This window comes from Schistocerca piceifrons, chromosome 11 (assembly GCF_021461385.2).
Source record: "Schistocerca piceifrons isolate TAMUIC-IGC-003096 chromosome 11, iqSchPice1.1, whole genome shotgun sequence".
Lineage (NCBI taxonomy): Eukaryota > Metazoa > Arthropoda > Insecta > Orthoptera > Acrididae > Schistocerca > Schistocerca piceifrons.
This window is the reverse complement of record NC_060148.1, coordinates 55,861,041-55,879,442: the sequence shown is the minus strand read 5'-3', so window position 1 is coordinate 55,879,442 and position 18,402 is coordinate 55,861,041. Positions and strand designations below refer to the sequence as shown.

General features: G+C 42.7%; 1 long non-coding RNA gene across 1 annotated transcript in view; it reads left to right on the top strand.

Moving 5' to 3' along the window:
- Positions 1-684: 684 nt before the first annotated feature.
- The window catches only part of LOC124720515, a 143,259-nt gene continuing 125,541 nt past the window's right edge, over positions 685-18,402 (top strand). Inside the window, exon 1 of the long non-coding RNA XR_007006182.1 lies at positions 685-802. This is a non-coding gene — a long non-coding RNA (uncharacterized LOC124720515). The remainder of the gene's footprint in view (positions 803-18,402) is intronic.

Genomic DNA, 18,402 nt, shown 5'->3' with positions numbered 1-18,402 from the left:
TGACCCAGTGCCGATGTTCTAACCATTTGGGTTTTACTGTCTGTTTGCCACTGAACTATCAAATATTTTAACAGATACAGCACAAGCTGTAGATGTTATTTTACTTTTTTCCGACGTAGTTATATGACCAGTAAACTATTTTTCAGCATCTGGTTGTCAATAACCACTTCAAGATACGAAACGCAGGTTACAAGTAGCACGGGCTTAACTCTCAAATCCCTACCAGCTTAATCACATTTACCACTCACCACTCTTCATATTCCACCTATAAGTTCGGTTAACCTACTGATTAACCAAACTTTTCCAAAAATTAGCATAATAATTCTTACTATTTGGAAGGAATCTTCAGACGTATCAAAAAATATATATAGAATCAACCATCATATACGTGAAGCGAGTAGGAGATATAAGCACTATAAATATTTCAGATCCACGTTCGTTTATAGCCACTCCATAAACGACCAAAATAGGTGTAGTTGTGATATGAGTCTTACTGCATTTACAGCAACAAAGATCTTAAAAATAGGAAACAAATTACGAACTGCATTTGGTCAACTTGACCGGCGTGACAAAACATTAGTTTCTCGGTGTGGCCAACAGATGGCAGCGTAGCAGCGCCGTCTGAATTGTGTCAGCAGTACGAGAAAGCTTTGTTAAACGTTAACAGCACTAACTGTGGCATAATCATTTGCATACAGAAGTCGTCATGCTCTTCTCTCTTTGCTCTGTCCGTTCATTCATGTGATTTAACAGCGACAATTACATCAAAATAGATTTACAAACCAGCATTTGTAGACTAAAGGTAAGGTGACAATATTTCTGACAGCCGAAACTGACACCAATTTTAATACTTGCTTACATATTAAATATACATACGAGCTTTCACACTCTTGGCAGGTCCCCGGACGCGTACACGTTTAGTGAACTTTCGCGCGCCGGAGTCAACGCCTCGTGCTTCTGTGTGTGCCGTCGTTTTGTTCTTAAGTCGTTCAGTGTTATTCATTTTGTGCACCTACGTTCACGTGTGACAATTTTCGTCTCTGTATGTGTCCAAGTGTCTGAACAATTTTATCTTGGACTCTACAACAGTGAACGGCACCGTGTATTTTAAAACGTGATTTTCTCCGTTTTTATGTCCACCATCTTTCTGTCTCTCTAATTGTCTTCATTTGTATGTTGTTTGTGTTTCTCTGAGGCCAAAGAACGGCGTAGTATGCTGGTGCAGGCCTGCCTGACGCCAGTAAACAGGTTTCAAAATAACGACAAAGAAAAAAAAAACTTTCACAGTATTACATCGTACTCAATGACTTATGATGCAGTATATTCATAATATTACGTGGTACAAAATGACTTATGATACATACAAAAAAATAATAATAATTTTGTGACATATAATTAGCGTGGATTATACATCAGTGGTTCCTAATTATAGTTAATTTGTGTAACACTGATTACTGTTGCTAGTTTTTTTATGATGTGTGAGATTTATCACTCACAGGATAAACTTTTGATCACTGTTTGTTAATGTAGCTAGCTACACTATAAAATTCTCCTTGCATCTGTAACTTTTTAGAGTTGTGGAGAACGTTTCCTCCGTTTTGAGGTCTTGTTATTCCCTTGGCATTGCTTGTGTTAACTTGTTACCAGAGTATTTGGGTCCTTTTTCAAAAATCTTAAGTCTATGTGGAATACACTGCAGTTGTTTTCTGTTCCTTGTGTTGTGTGTATGAACAGTCTCATTAGTCTCCAGTTTTGTGAGAGCATGTAAGGCACTCACAATGGTCTTGCATACATGCAGTGATGGAAACGTTGGAATGTTTAGTTCTTTGAAACAACTTTTACACAATTCTTTTTGCTTCTTTTTGAATATAATTCGAATGGCTTGCTTCTGCAATGTGAATATTCTCTTCATCCCTGTGATAGTTCAGTTCCTCCATACTGTGATTCCATATCACACATATGGTTGAAAAAGTCCATGATAGGCAGTGCACAAGAGGTCTTGGTGAGTATACTGAATCAGTTGTTTCATTATAACTATCACTGATCTTAGCTTACTGGAAACAGTATTTATCTGCTGTTTCCAATGTAGCGCACTGTCTATTGTAATGCCCAAAAACTTAACTGAAGCTACTTCTTCCAGTCCTTTTTCATCTAAGAAAACATCCATATGTTCTTCTTTTTGTTTATTTTTGAAGACCATGTACATAGTTTTTTTTTTAAGATTAGTAATTAAGTCATTTTCAGAGAGCCATTGTGACATACTGCTGAATGATATGAATATATTTTGCTCAATTGCCTCCAAATTATTGGTAACATTGAGCACAGTCGTATCATCTGCATAAAGTATTTTGATTTCAGTTTCACATGTTTGTATATTATTCACAAATAAATTGAAGAGAGCAGGTCCCATTACAGAACCTTGAGTTACAACATACATAATGCTTCTAACATCTGATCTTTATAAGTTATTAATGGTTACATATTGCCTCCTGTTTCTTAGACATGATGTTATCCAGTGTGCTGCATGTCTACGAATACCAGCATTCTCTACTTTCTTTACTAGAACTGTATGTTGAACTGTGTCAAATGCCTTGGATAAATGAAGAAAAACTCCAGACACTACCATCTTGTTGTCCAAGGCCTGTGCAATTGATTCTGTTGATGATTCAGTTGCTGTTTCCATTGATTTCCCTTTCTGTTGTACATGCTGTGCTGGAGTTATTACATTATGGGTATCGAAATAAGCAGTTAGTCTGTTTAGCATGAGAATTTCTAATATTTTGGAGAAGCCTGGTACTAGCCTGTAGTTGTTAGGGTCATCTTGCTTTCCCTTTTTGTATACAGGTACAAGTTTAACTAATTTGAGTTTATCTGTAAATAGTACTTCTTGGAAAGAGTGGTTGGTAATATCCCGTAGTGGCATAATTACTTCTGCTGCCTCCTACTTGATTAGGTAGTTTGACACTTCATCATGTCCAACAGACTTTTTCGCTTTTAGCATTTTCATAACATATGTCAGTTCCTTTTCAGACACTGGTTTCTCGAACATTGAGTGCCATGGCTTATCTGTCATGACAGTTTGGTGAGTTCTTTGGCTATTATATCCATGCTTCAGTTTTTCTATTGCATCTGCATTGTAATTTTTGAGGATGTTGGCACTTGTTTTATCTGTGATTATTTTGTTATTTACTGTCATAGTTTCCATTTAATTTGTTTTCTGTGAGTATTTTTTCTTGCCTGTCTCAGAGTTAATGATATTCCAAGCTGCTCTCATTTTATTTGTTGATTTTGAAATAGTCTCATTAATTGATTTTGCTATTTCTTGTATTATCAACTGCCTGTATTTTCTCCCTGTTTCATTTCTCTTAAGGTAGCTCTCTGTTCAATTATTTCTTCGTGATCCACTGCTTTTTTTTTGAAAATTTTTTTCTTTTCCTCTTGGTTTTTGTGAATGCTAATTTGAAGTAATGTGTTGTGGTGTCTTTGAAAGCATTGCCCCCCAGGGGGTCCACAACTCTTTTGTGGATACGTGTGTAGCGAGAACGGGCCCCGAGCCATTGCAGCCTTCTTTCTCTTCCGGGCTGCATTTCCTTTCCCTTCCCCTCCTTTCCCCTCCATGCTCCTTTCCCCTCGCCCTCTCCTCTCCCTCTATTGGTGTCCATGCTTATGTTGGCCCCCGCTATCCTCCTGGTTCTGTTGGTTTTACACTCCGGCTTTGTTGCGTAATCATCTCCTCCTTTTGGCATTCCTTGGTCCCCCTCTGGGGTTTGACCTCCATTCCAAAATTTCTCTTCCGTAGTGTGAGCCATTTGGGGAAGAGCACCTTACCTAGTGTCTCCGACGTGCGCCCTCCTAGTACATTCCACCTTTTCTTTTACGTCGTTGTCTGATGCTAGGGTGCATAGCCAGCACGGTAGCCAGCCCGTGTGGTGGGGTCACTATGAACCCTTTTGGTTGAACCCCCTGAACACACAGGGATCACACTTTTGATACCTGAGCTGTGACCTCCTCATGCATGCCTTGGAGTGGTTGCTCGTCATCCTGGAGCATCGGAACTCCCGGCAATGGCTGCCATGCCAGACGGCCCTTGCTGTGGCTGGGTGGCGCCCGTGAGGAGAGCCCCTGATCGGAGTGGGTGGTATCAGGGCGGACGCTATGCAGATGAAACGCCTACGGGTCCAAAACTCTGGCCGTTCTTCTGCGGCCGTCTCTCTGCGTGGTACTGATTCCTCAAGTGCTGCTTCTCTTGCCCCTTCGGCCTTCCCTTCCATGGCTACCCCCTGGGAGGAGGGTCAGGCCCGTCGTCTAGGGGCAAAACCTTTCCCCCGTTATCTAGTTTGCACCAGGACTGATGGAGATACTTTCACCAGTGTCAAACCTTTATTCTTTGTGGAACACATTGAAGACAAGTTCGGCGAAGTGGACTCCCTGAGCAAGATGCGGTCGGGTTCGTTGCTGATAAAAACTGCTTCAGCTGCCCAGTCTGCGGCCCTTTGTGCCTGTACCCATCTTGGCACAATTCCTGTGTCCATTACCCCTCACCAGTCTCTAAATATGGTACAAGGTATGATTTTTCACAGGGACCTCATCCTTCAAACTGATGAGGAACTTCGGGACAATCTCGGACGGCGGGGTGTTCACTTTGTTCGGTGTGTTCAGAAGGGTCCTAAAGATAATTGTATTGATACTGGTGCCTTTATCCTGGCCTTTGAAGGGGATACCCTTCCTGAGAAAGTAAAGATTATGGTCTATCGCTGTGATGTGAAGCCGTACATCCCACCTCCTATGCGGTGTTTTAAGTGCTTGCGTTTTGGCCACATGTCTTCTCACTGTTCCCAGGACCCTCTCTGTGGTGACTGTGGATGTCCACTCCATGAGGGGAGTCCCTGTGTTCCCCCTCCTGTATGTGTCAATTGTCATGGTAGTCATTCTCCACGTTCACCAGATTGCCCAGTATATAAGAAAGAAAAAAAGATACAGGAGTATAAGTCCCTTGATCGTTTAAGCTACACAGAGGCCCGTAAGAAATATGCCCGATTGCACCCTGTGTCCATGACATCTAGTTACGCCTTGGTTACATCTTCATCCTTTCCTCCCCCTTCCTTACCCCCATCCCAGACCCCTCTCCTCCCCCCTTCCCCTTTTTCTCTGCCTCGTGATGGCTGGGTGTTGTGTGCTGTCCTTAGGTTAGTTAGGTTTAAGTAGTTCTAAGTTCTAGGGGACTGATGACCATAGATGTTAAGTCCCATAGTGCTCAGAGCCATTTGAACCATTTTCCCCCTTCCCCTGCGGCTCCAACACCTCCTACGGGCGCTGCTCCCCCTCCCCAGCCGGAGAAGTGTCCCAATTCTTTCGGCATCTGCTGGTCAAGGGCGCCTCTCCCGGGATGCCCCTTTCCGGCACCTTCCAGGTCAAAGGTCTGCTGCCGCGCGGCGACCGCGAGAGCCGTGGTCTATCGGCCCCCAGGTCGCCCTGTCTCTTTCTGTTCCTGATCTTGCTGCAGCTGGCTCCTTTATGCCACACAGCCCTCCTCGATCTCAGCCTGGAAAGAAGAAGAAACATAAGTCCCGGGACAAAGAGCCTCTGGTGTCACCGGAGGTCCCTTCCCCGACTTCACAACCGGATTCTGACCTGTCGTTCATGGATGTCGCCCCCTCCTTGTCGGTGACGGGTGGGGACACGGCGGTATGACTGGATTTAGCGTGTTCAGCCCTCATTTAAACCATCGTTCTGTGGTTCTCCAATGGAATTGTAATGGCCACTATCGTCACCTTCCGGAATTGAAATCCCTTCTTTCGTCCTACTCTGCAGCTTGTGTGGTTCTCCAGGAATCTCATTTTACTGATGCTCACTCACCGACCCTTCGTGGGTTCCGTGTTTTCTGTCGAAATTGGGTCGGACCCTTGCGGGTTTCTGGTGGCATTTGTACGTTGGTCCGTACAGACATTGCTAGCACGTGGATTCCTCTCCAAACTACATTGGAAGCGGTTGCTGTTAGGGTCCACTTAGACTCTGCAGTCACAGTTTGCAATCTTTATCTCCCTCCTGACAGGACTCTTACACCTGCTGCCTTAACCACCCTTCTTCAGCAACTTCCTCCTCCGTTCCTCCTCCTTGGGGATTTTAATGCTCATCATCCTTTGTGGGGCAGTGCCTTTCCATCTAGACGAGGTCTTCTTATAGACCAATTTATTTCAGACCACGACCTGTGCCTTCTTAATGATGGCTCCCCTGCTCATTTCAGTGCCGGTCATGGTACCTTTTCTGCCATTGATCTTTCTCTTTCTTCTCCCTCTCTCCTCCCTTCATTACACTGGTCGCCACACGACGACCTTTGTGATAGTGACCATTTCCCGTTGATTATCACGCTCCCTTCCCGCTCCCCGATGGACAGGTTACCTCGTTGGTCTTTCCACCGCGCCGATTGGCCTCTATACACTGCACAGGTCGAGTTTTCTCCCTCTTTGTCGGGTTGTATTGATGACGTCCTACGTGACATGTCTGATGCGATTGTTCGCGCTGCTAACCTTGCTGTCCCGCGCTCATCTGGACCATTTCGTCGCCGGCAAGTCCCGTGGTGGAGTAGGGCCATTGCCATTGCCATCCGTGATTGCCGTTGAGCTTTGCAGCACTTTAAGAGGCACTCATCCATAGCCAGCCTTAGTACCTTTAAGCGCCTTCGCACTAAAGCCCGTTATTTAATCAAACAGAGCAAGCAGATATGTTGGGAACGATTCGTTTCTTCCCTTGGTTCCACTGTCCCTCTGTCACGGGTATGGGCTACACTTCGCTCTCTCCAAGGTTGCCATCGGCAGTCCACCCTCCCAGGCCTTCACCTCCCAGATGGCATTTGTACGGACCCATTAGTTCTCGCAGAACATCTTGCGACCCATTTTGCAGTGGCATCAGCGTCAGCCTCCTATCCAGCTGCTTTCCTTCATCAAAAACAGCAGGCCGAAGCTCTCACCTTATGTTTCACCACTTATGAGTCAGAATCTTACAACGAACCTTTTACTGAATGAGAATTTATTTCTGCTCTATCTTCTTCTCATGATACGGCCCCTGGCCCAGATTCCATTCATAACCAACTGCTTCAACATCTCAGTGCTCCACAACGGCAACATCTTCTTCGGGTGTTTAACCGTATCTGGCTCCAGGGTGACTTCCCTTCTCAGTGGAGGGATAGCATTGTGGTTCCTGTCCTTAAGCCTGGTAAGAACCCCCTATCTGTTGACAGCTATCGGCCAATTAGTTTGACCAATGTTGTTTGTAAGTTACTTGAACGGCTGGTAGCCCGTCGGCTCACTTGCGTCCTCGAATCTCGGGATCTATTGTCCCCTTACCAGTGTGGCTTTCGAGAGGGACGATCTCCAATCGATCATTTACTTCGCTTGGAATCCGCAGTTCGGCAGGCTTTTCCCCAGTGCCGCCATTTGGTTGCAGTATTTTTTGACCTTTGCAAGGCCTATGACACGGCCTGGCGCCATCACATCTTACTAACCCTTCATCAGTGGGGTCTTCGGGCCCACTCCCGATTTTTATCCGCCAGTTCCTGATCCATCGGTCATTCAGAGTTCGAGTTGGTACTGCTTTTAGTTCTCCACGGACCCAGGACACGGGCATCCCACAGGGTTCTGTCTTGAGTGTCCTTCTTTTCCTCATTGCTATCGATGGACTTGTGGCCTCTGTCGGTCCCTTGGTCGCCCCTGCCCTGTATGTGGATGATTTCTGCATTTGGGTTAGTTCCTCCTCGATGCTATCTGCAGAACGGCAGCTCCAGGTGGCTATACGGCGTGCCTCTGCATGGACCCTCTCACACGGGTTTCAATTCTCTCCTTTAAAATCGCGGGTGGTCCACTTCTGTTGCCGTACTACGGTCCACCCTGATCCAGAGCTCTATCTCACTGCACAACGATTGCCTGTGGTTCCACAGTTTCGTTTCCTGGGTCTTCTTTTCGACAACAAACTCACTTGGCTGCCCCATATCAGACTTCTCAAGGTCGGATGTTTCCGTAAACTCAATGTCCTTCGCTTCCTTGCCCACTCCTCTTGGGGTGCAGACCATTCCCTCCTCCTCCGTCTTTATCGTGCTCTAGTTCTGTCTCGTTTGGACTATGGTTGTCAAGTTTATGGTTCAGCTGCTCCTTGTACACTGCACGTGCTGGATCCAGTCCACCATCGTGGTATCCGTTTGGCCACCGGTGCCTTCCCTACTAGCCCTGTTGATAGTCTCCTGGTTGAAGCTGGGATCCCCCCCCCCTTTCTGTTTGGCAGTCTCAGCTTCTGGTGTCTTATGCCCTCACTATCCGTTCTTCTCCCACTCATCCTTCCTATTCTATCCTGTTCCCAGACCATGGATGTCGCCCACCCGACTCCCGCCCTGCGTCTCTTTACCGTGATTTTCAGCTTCCTTCTTTGTCCTGTCTTCCTCGCTCCCTCACCTCCACCCCTCCTTGGCTAGTTCCTCGGCCTCGAATTCGGATGGATCTCCGCCGCGGTCCGAAAGATTCCATCCCCCCGGTGGTGTTCCGTACCTTTTTCCACCAAATTTTATGGGAGTTTCGGGATGCTGTTGTTTTTTACACTGATGGCTCTAAATCTGCTCATCATGTTGGGTATGCCTTCACGTCCTCTGTTGGAACGGAAAATCATCTGCTGCCACCTACATGTGGAGTGTTTACTGCGGAATTGATGGCAATTTCCCGGGCCCTTACCTTTATTAAACAATCCCAACACAACCGCGTTTTGTTATGTACGGACTCGATGAGTGGCCTTCTTGCTATTGACCGGTGTTTTTCGCGCCATCCCTTGGTCTGCCATCCATGACCATCTCGCTGATCTTCACCGTGCTGCTTGTTCCATTGAATACCTATGGGTCCCGGGCCATGTGGGTATCCCGGGTAATGAGCTCGCTGATCCTTTGGTTGGGGGAGCAGTTTCTTACCCTCCATTTTCTGTAACCCCTCCTGCAGCAGATTTACGGCTTCACATCAAATCCCACTTCGCACAGTCATGGGCCAATTCTTGGGAGGCTACTCCACTGTCTAATAAACTTCGTGCAATTAAGGTAACACCAGGCCCATGGTGTTCTTCCTTTCGCCTCTCCCGCAAGGACTCGACCACACTGTGTCGTCTCCGCATTGGCCATACCAGGCTGACCCATGGTTTTCTTTTGCGTGATGAGCCACCCCCGCTATGTGGTTGTGGAGCCTTCCAGTCAGTGGCCCACATTTTGGTTGAATGCCCCCTTCTTTTGGCTCTGCGTGCTAAGTACAGACTCCCCCACACTTTACCTTTGATGTTGGCTGACGAATCCCAGATGGTCTCTCTGGTTCTCGGTTTCCTCCGGGAGAGTGGTTTTTATTCTCAGTTTTAAAGTTTTTAATCTCTCTCTGGTGTTGGGGCTGGGCGGTGAGTGTTTGGGTGTCTCCCACTGTAGGCAGTGTTCAGAGATTCCCGATTCGCCTCCCTGACTGGAATCCTCTTTTCTCCCCTTTTACTCTGTTTTTACCCCTTCTTTTTAAGTCTTGGTTAGTCTTTCTAATCCCATACGTACTTTCTGCATTATAGCAGTTGTACCTTTTAAGTCACAGGTGGTCTTGCCTATGCTGCTTCAGCATGGTGTTGGGTTCGTTTTCTTGCCGACTTCCCTCATTTGTTTTTACTAATGACAACGTGACTGCCCCTTTACGTTTTTCCCTTTTTCCGTTTTATTGTTCTGATTTTTCTGAGATGTCCCGTTAGCAGAATGGAGTCTATTTGAAACAAGGGACTGATGACCTAGCTGTTTGGTCCCTTTACCCTCAAACAACCAATCAACCAACTTGAAAGCATTGTATTTTTCATCTGTTCCCTGGGCTCAAAACGTGTCCATCCACTGTTCTTTTCTTAACATCATTTTGAAGATGTTGATATTTTGTTGGCTGATAAGCCTAACATCTCTTTCTACACTTTTATCTTCCTTTTGTGAGTTCAGATTTCCATATACTTCACAAAGCTGACCAAAATGATCAGAAATTCCTGTTTGCAGAACCTTTGTTGTATATGCATTGCTATCTATATTAGTGATAATATTGTCAATAATTTACTCAGTTTCCAAAGTCACTCTTGTTAGTTCCACAACTCTTGCCTTCATGTTGTATTGTAATAGCAGCTCCTCAAAGTTTTGCTTTCTCTATGTCACTTTTCCCATATCAATGTTAAAATCACCCCATATTACACAACCTTTCATTTTTCTTTTTTTTTTTTTTTTTTTTTTTTTTTTTTTTTTTTTTTTTTTTTTTTTTTTTTTTTTTTTTTTTTTAAAAAAATAGAGTTGACATTTTTTTGAGGATCGGTACACACAACATACTCTTGACTCATTGTAACCCATACCTGCAATTTCAAAACCTTTTTCTTTGCATTTTAAACTAAAGCGCTGGCACGTCGATAGACACACAAACAAACACAAACATACACACAAAATTATAGCTTTCGCAACCAACGGTTGCTTCATGAGGAAAGAGGGAAGGAGAGGGAAAGACGAAAGGATGTGGGTTTTAAGGGAGAGGGTAAGGAGTCCTTCCAATCCCGGGAGCGGAAAGACTTATCTTAGGGGGAAAAAAGGACGGGTATACACTCGCGCGCACACACACACACACACACACACACATCCATCCACACATATACAGACACAAGCAGACATATTCAGAGGCAAAGAGTTTTGCATGTTTCTTTATGTATGTTGTTTTGGTTCCATTTATAATGAGATTGCTGTAAAACTGGTAACAACAAATGAAGTGTCATCTGCATACATGTCGACACTATCAGATACTGATTTGGTCATATCATTGACATACAAAATGAAAAGTAGTGGACCAAGAACAGATCCTTGGGGAACTAAGTATTTAACAATTTCATAATTTCAAAAGACACTTGTAATATTATTTTTACTTTTTGCTTTATTTCTACACACTGCATTCTATTTTCCAAAAACAATTTAATGATGTCTACTGCTTTCTCCCTTATGCCATAATGATGAAGCTTTTCTAATAGGATGTCATGGCATACACAATCAAATGCTTTAGATAGGTCCAGGAACATACCATAGACTTTCTTCTGTTCATCAAGTGCCTTAGTTACCAGTGCTACGAATTCAGCTATTGCTGTTTTGGTAGATTTGCCCTTTCTAAATCATGTTCATCATTCAGAATATTGCAAGTTTGTGTAAAATTTAATAATTTTTCATTGTGGTTTCCATTATTTTATAGAGTACAGATGTAATAGTTATTGGTCTGTAGTTTCCTGGGTCTTTTTTGCAGCTTCGTTGATGTATAGGGATTATTTTACTCTTTTTCAGGCACATTGTAAATATTCCTTTTTATATACATAAGTTTATCAGACTGGCCAATGGGTTTACTACCCATTGTAAATAGCATTTAATTAGTTTAGTGGATATACCATCAAGTCTCTGTGGTTTTTTTGTTTTGTTTTTGGACTATGTATTAGTTTTACAATTTCTGATTCATTAGTTGGGGTCAGAAATAAGCATTTTGTTTCAAATGGAATTTTTATTGTGTTTATTTTGGAAATATTAATTTGAGTTATTAATTTATCCACAACTTCAATATAGTGTTTCTTTAAAATATTGCTGATGTTTTGTGCATCCCTCAGTTCCCTCCCTTTTACCTCAAGTGTTATGTTATCAGTGTTTTCCACACCTACACCTTTCCTCTTTTCTTTTATGAGAGACCACATGTTCTTAGTGATATCTGTTGACGTTGCTATCTTCTTTTCGTAATATGTTGATTTAGTCTCTTTTCTCTTAGTTTTCTTCTTTTCCCTATATGTAACCCTATTTTCTTGGGTGGCCTTAACGATTTTCACCTCTTCCATCTCTCTTTTTACCTCTACTGTGACCTAATTTTTATTCTTCATCTTATTTATTTCTCTATGTACTAATGGGCATGCAACATATACGTAATGGCCTAATGTTTTGCAGAATGATTCACCGACGGTACACGCTAAAAAAAACGTAACCTCAGATGCGGCACTATGACAAAAGAAACATGACTGACAGACGAAATGTGAAATAATCACACAAACTTCATCACTATGTTCCAGGCATTTGAGTTTGGAAGAACAGTTTGTCCGCAGCTCGTGGTCGTGCGGTAGCGCTCTCGCTTCCCACGCCCGGGTTCGGTTCCTGGCGGGGTCAGAGATTTTCTCTGCCTCGTGATGACTGGGTGTTGTGTGATGTCCTTAGGTTAGTTAGGTTTAAGTAGTTCTAAGTTCTAGGGGACTGATGACCATAGATGTGAAGTCCCATAATGCTCAGAGTCATTTGAACCATTTGGAAGAACAGTTTGCGTTTCAAACCTGTGCATAATCGGAGGACGCATGCCTTGAAATGAGAACAGAGTAAGGTGGCACAGTGGTGAGCACACTTGACTCACATTCGAGAGGACGACGGTTCAATCCCGCGTCCGGCCATCCTGATTTAGGTTTTCTGTAATTCCCTAAATTGCTTCAGGCAAATGTCGGGATGGTTCCTTTAAAAGTGAAAGTGCCCGACTGACTTGTTCCCTAATCCTATGAGACTGAAGCCCTCGCTGTTTGGTCTGTTCCCCCTAAAACAACCCAACAACCCTTTAAATGAGCAAGAGTTTTGAGAGGGAAAGGAAATGCACCCAGACCTGTGCGAACACCTATCTTTGTGTCAGTAGGTGGGTATCGCTCGCAGAGATCAGATATCTGGGTCGGTCATCGCCGTGCTGCATTTGTCTCATCGGGCAGTTCTCGACCTAAGTCTATACTGTGCTATTCATATTTTTTAAAATGCCATTTTATGTGTAGCTCTTGGTCCATTCCTATATCTACATCTATACTCTGCAAACCACAGTGAGATGCACGGCAGAGTTTATGCCTAATTCTGCCAGGTCTTAGGTTTTCTTCCCATTCTATTTACATATCGAGCATGGGAGGAATGACTGTTTGAATGCCTCTGTTTGTGCTGCAATTATTCTAATCTTATCCTCACAATCCCTATGTGAACACTATGTAGGGGGCTGTAGTATATTTCTAGAATCACCATTTTGTTAATAGACTTTCTTGAGATAGTTTATGTCTATCTTCATGAGTCTTTCAGTTCACTTCCTTCATTATCTCTGTGACACTCTCCCATGGATTAAACAAACCTGTAACCTTTAGTGTTGCCCTTCTCTGCACATTCATTATGTGCTGTTAGTCTATTTGGTACAAGCCACAGAGACTTGACCAATATTCTACAACCGGTCACATGAGTGATTTGTAAGCATTCTACTTTGTTGACTGATTGCACTTCCCCAGCATTCTACCACCTGCTTTATCCATGACTGAGTCTATGTGATCATTCAATTTCACATCCCTACAAAGTGTTTCACTCAGGTTTTTGTATGAAGTGGCCGATTCCAGCAGTGACTCATCAGTATTATAATCATAGAATACTGTAATTCAGAGAATAAGCAGTAGTCAAAATTTGAAACTACAGTGCCGTCATTATTGCCTAGTCCGCTACTCCATTACTAGAAAAGCAAGACTCACATGCCATGATAAATTAAAAAATAAGACAGTCCAAGAATAAGGCAAAAACTATTCAGAACATTATTTAACAAAGAAAACTAGTAATCCAGTGAAACTGAGCCCCAGGTAATAGTTCTCACAGAAATGGGGACACTCAAATCATTGGCCACCAATTTCAATCATTAGGGCCCATTTCCTCACAGTGGCTGCACCAAGTAACAAATAATAATGCAATACAGACGTGTTAGATTCACTTGTGCCGAAGCTTCATGCTACACCAGCAGACATTAGTTTCAAAAATACAATACCAAAGGTTATTACATAAGTCGTTAGCTCATTAAAAAGCAGCAGTTCTGCTGACTATGTTCCAGCAGGATATTAAAATCTTGTGCTGACATGACATAACTACCCTCAAGTTATCTTTGCAATGAATCAGTCTCTTGGGGTATGTTTCCTGGTTTTCTTGTATGTACTTATTGACTCCCATCTAAAAAAACGAGATAAGGATAACCACCTCTAATTACAGATCTGTATCACACCTTCCAGTTCTTTCAAAAGTATTTGAGAAAGCAATCACTGATGCTCTTCACTAATCAGAACTCATTAACCACCTTTCAGTTTGTCTTTTGTAAAGGAACCTCAAAACAGAAAGCATACTAAAGCTCACAAATGAAGTATTGAAAGAGCTGAACGAGAAAAATCTTCTACACAATAAAAGCATTTACTCTTCAGATATTTTTCCAGGTCTTCTTCAGTATGTGTTGGATTTGTGCTGCACTTCTAGATTTTATTTATAAATTTCATGCCCATACAGCGTACAGTTTTTCGTATTGTTTGTCTGTGGTTAAGTAATGTGTAGCTTTCTCATACTGATGCAAGAAGCAGTTTCCCTCAGAAAGTTGTGAGTTTATATGTACTTGGAGTGGATACCAGATCTAGTCTTCAAAATAAGTTTGCACTGTTATTTCTTTTTAGCTTCCATTATGACTCAGATGATCTTTTTTGTAGCCTAAAAGCTTTGAGTAGGCTAGTTTTTCAAACCCCAAGAAAATTATACTGTACCTAATGACTGAAACAAAGTGTGCATAGGATACAGCCTTTACCTGTTTGACAGCAGACTATTGCTGTTGAGTCATCTGGTTAGGGGATGACATCAAACTGAACCTTGCATGGCATATTAATATAATGCGAAAATACTGGTAGCCCTAATATGGATCCTTATAGAAGGCCATATTGTGTGTGTTTCCAGCCACAGATGAATTTCTCCTCATTGTTATTAACAGGTACTCATTGCTGTCTCTTTGCCATGTAATATGACACCCAGGTAAGAGATTTTCCTTGAAAACCATAGCTTGTCACCAGAATGAGATTTTCACTCTGCAGCAGAGTGTGCACTGATACGAAACTTCCGGGTAGATTAAAACTGTGTGCCGGACCGAGACTCGAACTCAGGACCTTTGCCTTTCGCGGGCAAGTGCTCTACCATCTGAGCTACCCAAGCACGACTCACGCCCCATCCTCACAGCTTTACTTCTGCCAGTACCTCGTCTCCTACCTTCCAAACTTTACAGAAGCTCTCCTGCGAACCTTGCAGAACTAACACTCCTCTCGGTCTGGCACACAGTTTTAATCTGCCCGGAAGTTTCATAGCTTGTCAGTTTTTGGAGAAGGGACTCACAGTTTGCAGGATTGAAAGCTTTGGTAAGGTCACACAAGATGGCTGATACACAGTACTGGTAGTGTAAAATAATACTGTGGGATGAATTATAATTTTCTATCTGATCACATGTAGGTCCTTTTGGGGAAAAAAGTTGTTTACAATGAGATAGGTCTATAGTTTCGCATTCCATCTCTCCTTCCTATTTTACGAACACTATGTTTTAATCTGTCTGGAAAATGTTCATCAAAAGACTGTTGATTATGAAGAACATTGGATGTGGAGTACCATGATTGACAATTTTAATTGTGGGGTACCTCATCCCAACCCACTAAGTTAAAAAGTTTAGTGACATTATGATTTTTCGTAACATCAGAGATGGAAATGTGGGAAAATTTAAAGCCTGAGTTATTTCTCTGCCATTATAGGATATTTACTGGCTGGTGAATAGCCACTGGTTTTATTGAGATTTATCAACAGGTCAGTGAGGGATTCGAATACGGCACTGGATTCTTACTTATCATTAGTTTCACTTGCAGCACAATTTTTCAATTTAACCAATATTGGATAACCTTCTGCCTCCATATGCAGTTTCTTCATCTTAATTCCTTTTGCAACCCATGATCTACTTTTATGAAAATCAGTCAATACTGGCACAAAATGGAAGCATTTTACTGCATATAGACCCATACTCTGTAAACCACAGTCAAGTACATGGCAGAGGGTGCTTCCCATTGTACCAGTTATTAGGATTTCTTCCTGTTCGTTCCATATAAGGAGTGCGGGGAGAATTATTGTTTGAATGCCTCTGTGCGTGCAGTAAGTACTGTAATCTTGTCCTCATGATCCCACGTGAGTGACATTGTAGTATATTCCTAGATCATCATTTAAAGCCTGTTCTTGAATCTTTGTTAGTAGGCTTTCTCAGGATAGTTAAAATACTTACATGTTCAAGAGTCTGCCAGTTCAGCTTCTTCAGTATATCCGTGTTGCTCTCACAGGTCAAACAAACTTGTGACCATTCATGCTGCCCTTCTCTGTATATGTCCAATATCCCCTGTCAGTCCCGTCTGGTATGGGTCCCACACAGTTGGGCAATATTCTACATAGATTGGGTTGCACAAGTGGTTTTTACCCTATCTCGTGTGTAGACTGATTGCACTTTCCCAGTATTCTACCACTAAACTGAAAGCTGCCACCTGCTTTTCCCATAATTGAGCCTGTCTGACCATTTCGTTGATCATACCTTTACAAAGAGTACCACCCAGGTATTTGTATGAGTTAACTGATTCCAACTGTGACTCATTGATACTCTAATCACAGGATACTACATTTTTTCATCAGGTGAATTGAACAGTTTTCCATTTCTGAACATTTGAAACAAGATGCCAATGTTTGTACCACTTCAAAATCTTATCGAGATCTGACTGAATATTTATGCAGCCTGTTTCACACAGGTTTTTTTGTGCCACTTGATTGATGTTTTTGGAGCGATGCTGGTTTGCATCGAGAAAGTTATTATGTTTGAGATACCTAATATCTGTGAGCTGAGAAATGTTCCAAGATTCTACAACAAATCAATGTCAAGGATATTTTATGGTAGTTTTGTGGATCGTTTCTACTATCCTTGTTGTAGACAGCTGTGACATGTGCCTTTTTCCAAGAACTGGGCACACTTTTATTGTTTGCGGGATCTATGATAGATTATAGTTAGAAGCAGAGCTAAGTTAGCTGCAAATTTAGAATTGAATCTGACAGAGAGTCCATCAAACCCTGGAGCTTTTTTCAATTTTAATGATTTCAGCTGTTTATCAAGACAACTGATGCTAATACATTAATTTGATTTGTTTTCATTTTAACAGGTAAGCTAAAATAATTTAGGTCTAACTCACCACTGCCTGCATCAAAAAAAAGTTTATTGTGTGGTATCGCACCCTATCTATCTATCTATCTATCTATCTAGTAAAGCCAACTAGTGCCCTTAAATAGTGCAAGGAGTCCCTATATCAGTTTTTTGTAAGACACAATTTCTTGAGGTGTAGTTGTGATGAAGATTCTGTATCTTTTACTCTCCAGTGCCATGCATCCATAGGTTAGGTGTGATGCAGTTTCATCACCCTCATCACAGATCCTACTTTTATTGTCCTCTTCCATTATACTCATTGTGTGTGTAGGTGTTTTTTTAGTCCCATGGCCAGTCATCAGTCCAGTCATGAGTTTTATCTCTTTCCTGTTCAATCCCAGGATTACCGAGCTTCTAATAAAACATGGCATGGGCATTATTAAATTACCATGTTTTTATTTATGGACCTTGATGCAATATCTTATGTGATGTTTCCTAAGCCAGTTCCATAGTTCTAATTTAATCATAGCCTTGGTGATTGTCAGGGCAGGTTCCAGTCCAGTAAATGGTTATGTTGCCCCCATCCTATCCAGTCTGTCGGCTTGTTCGTTGACACAGATCCCTGAGTGGCCAGGAACCCTCACTAGGTTTACCCTTTTGCTTCCCCCTAGCTCCACCAGAGCCCTGAGGCAATCTGCAACAATCTTAGATCTTATTGCAGGCACTGCTAATGATTTCAGAGCTTCCTAGCTGTCTGAAGAGATGTGGACGCTATGGTCCTTGTAGCACCTACACATATTCTCCTCCGCACATGCCCATATTGCAGTAATTTCAGTATGGAATACAGAGGCCAGTTTTCCTAGAGAGATGATGCCCTCCAGTCTTGGTTGAACCCCGTACACGCCTGCCCCAATGCCTTGGTCTGTTTTTGACCCATCAGTGAACCAAGTGATGTCACCCGTACGATGTCTAACTGTTTTTTCCCACTGCTCCCTGCTTGCAATTATTATATATTAAGGCTTGTCAAAGCAGATGGGAGTTATTGTATAGTTGTCTGCACCTTAGCAAGCCCCTTAGCTGCAACCCCCTGTTGTACCTTCTTCCACCACACTACAGCCCTGTAGGAAATCCTAGGTCTGATCGCTGTGGTGTATATCCAGTGCATACCCCTGGGGCTTAGGCCCCAGTTTTTGCCACAAAGCCCTTGCAGTACACACTAGAGTACTTTTTGCCTTGGAGCAGATACTGTTAATGTGAGGGGTCCATGTTAACTTCTCATCTAAGGTTACTCCTGGATATTTCACTATCCCCTTCACAGGTAGAGTTTCATTGAAGAGCTTTAGATTCCAACTTGAGTGTTGAA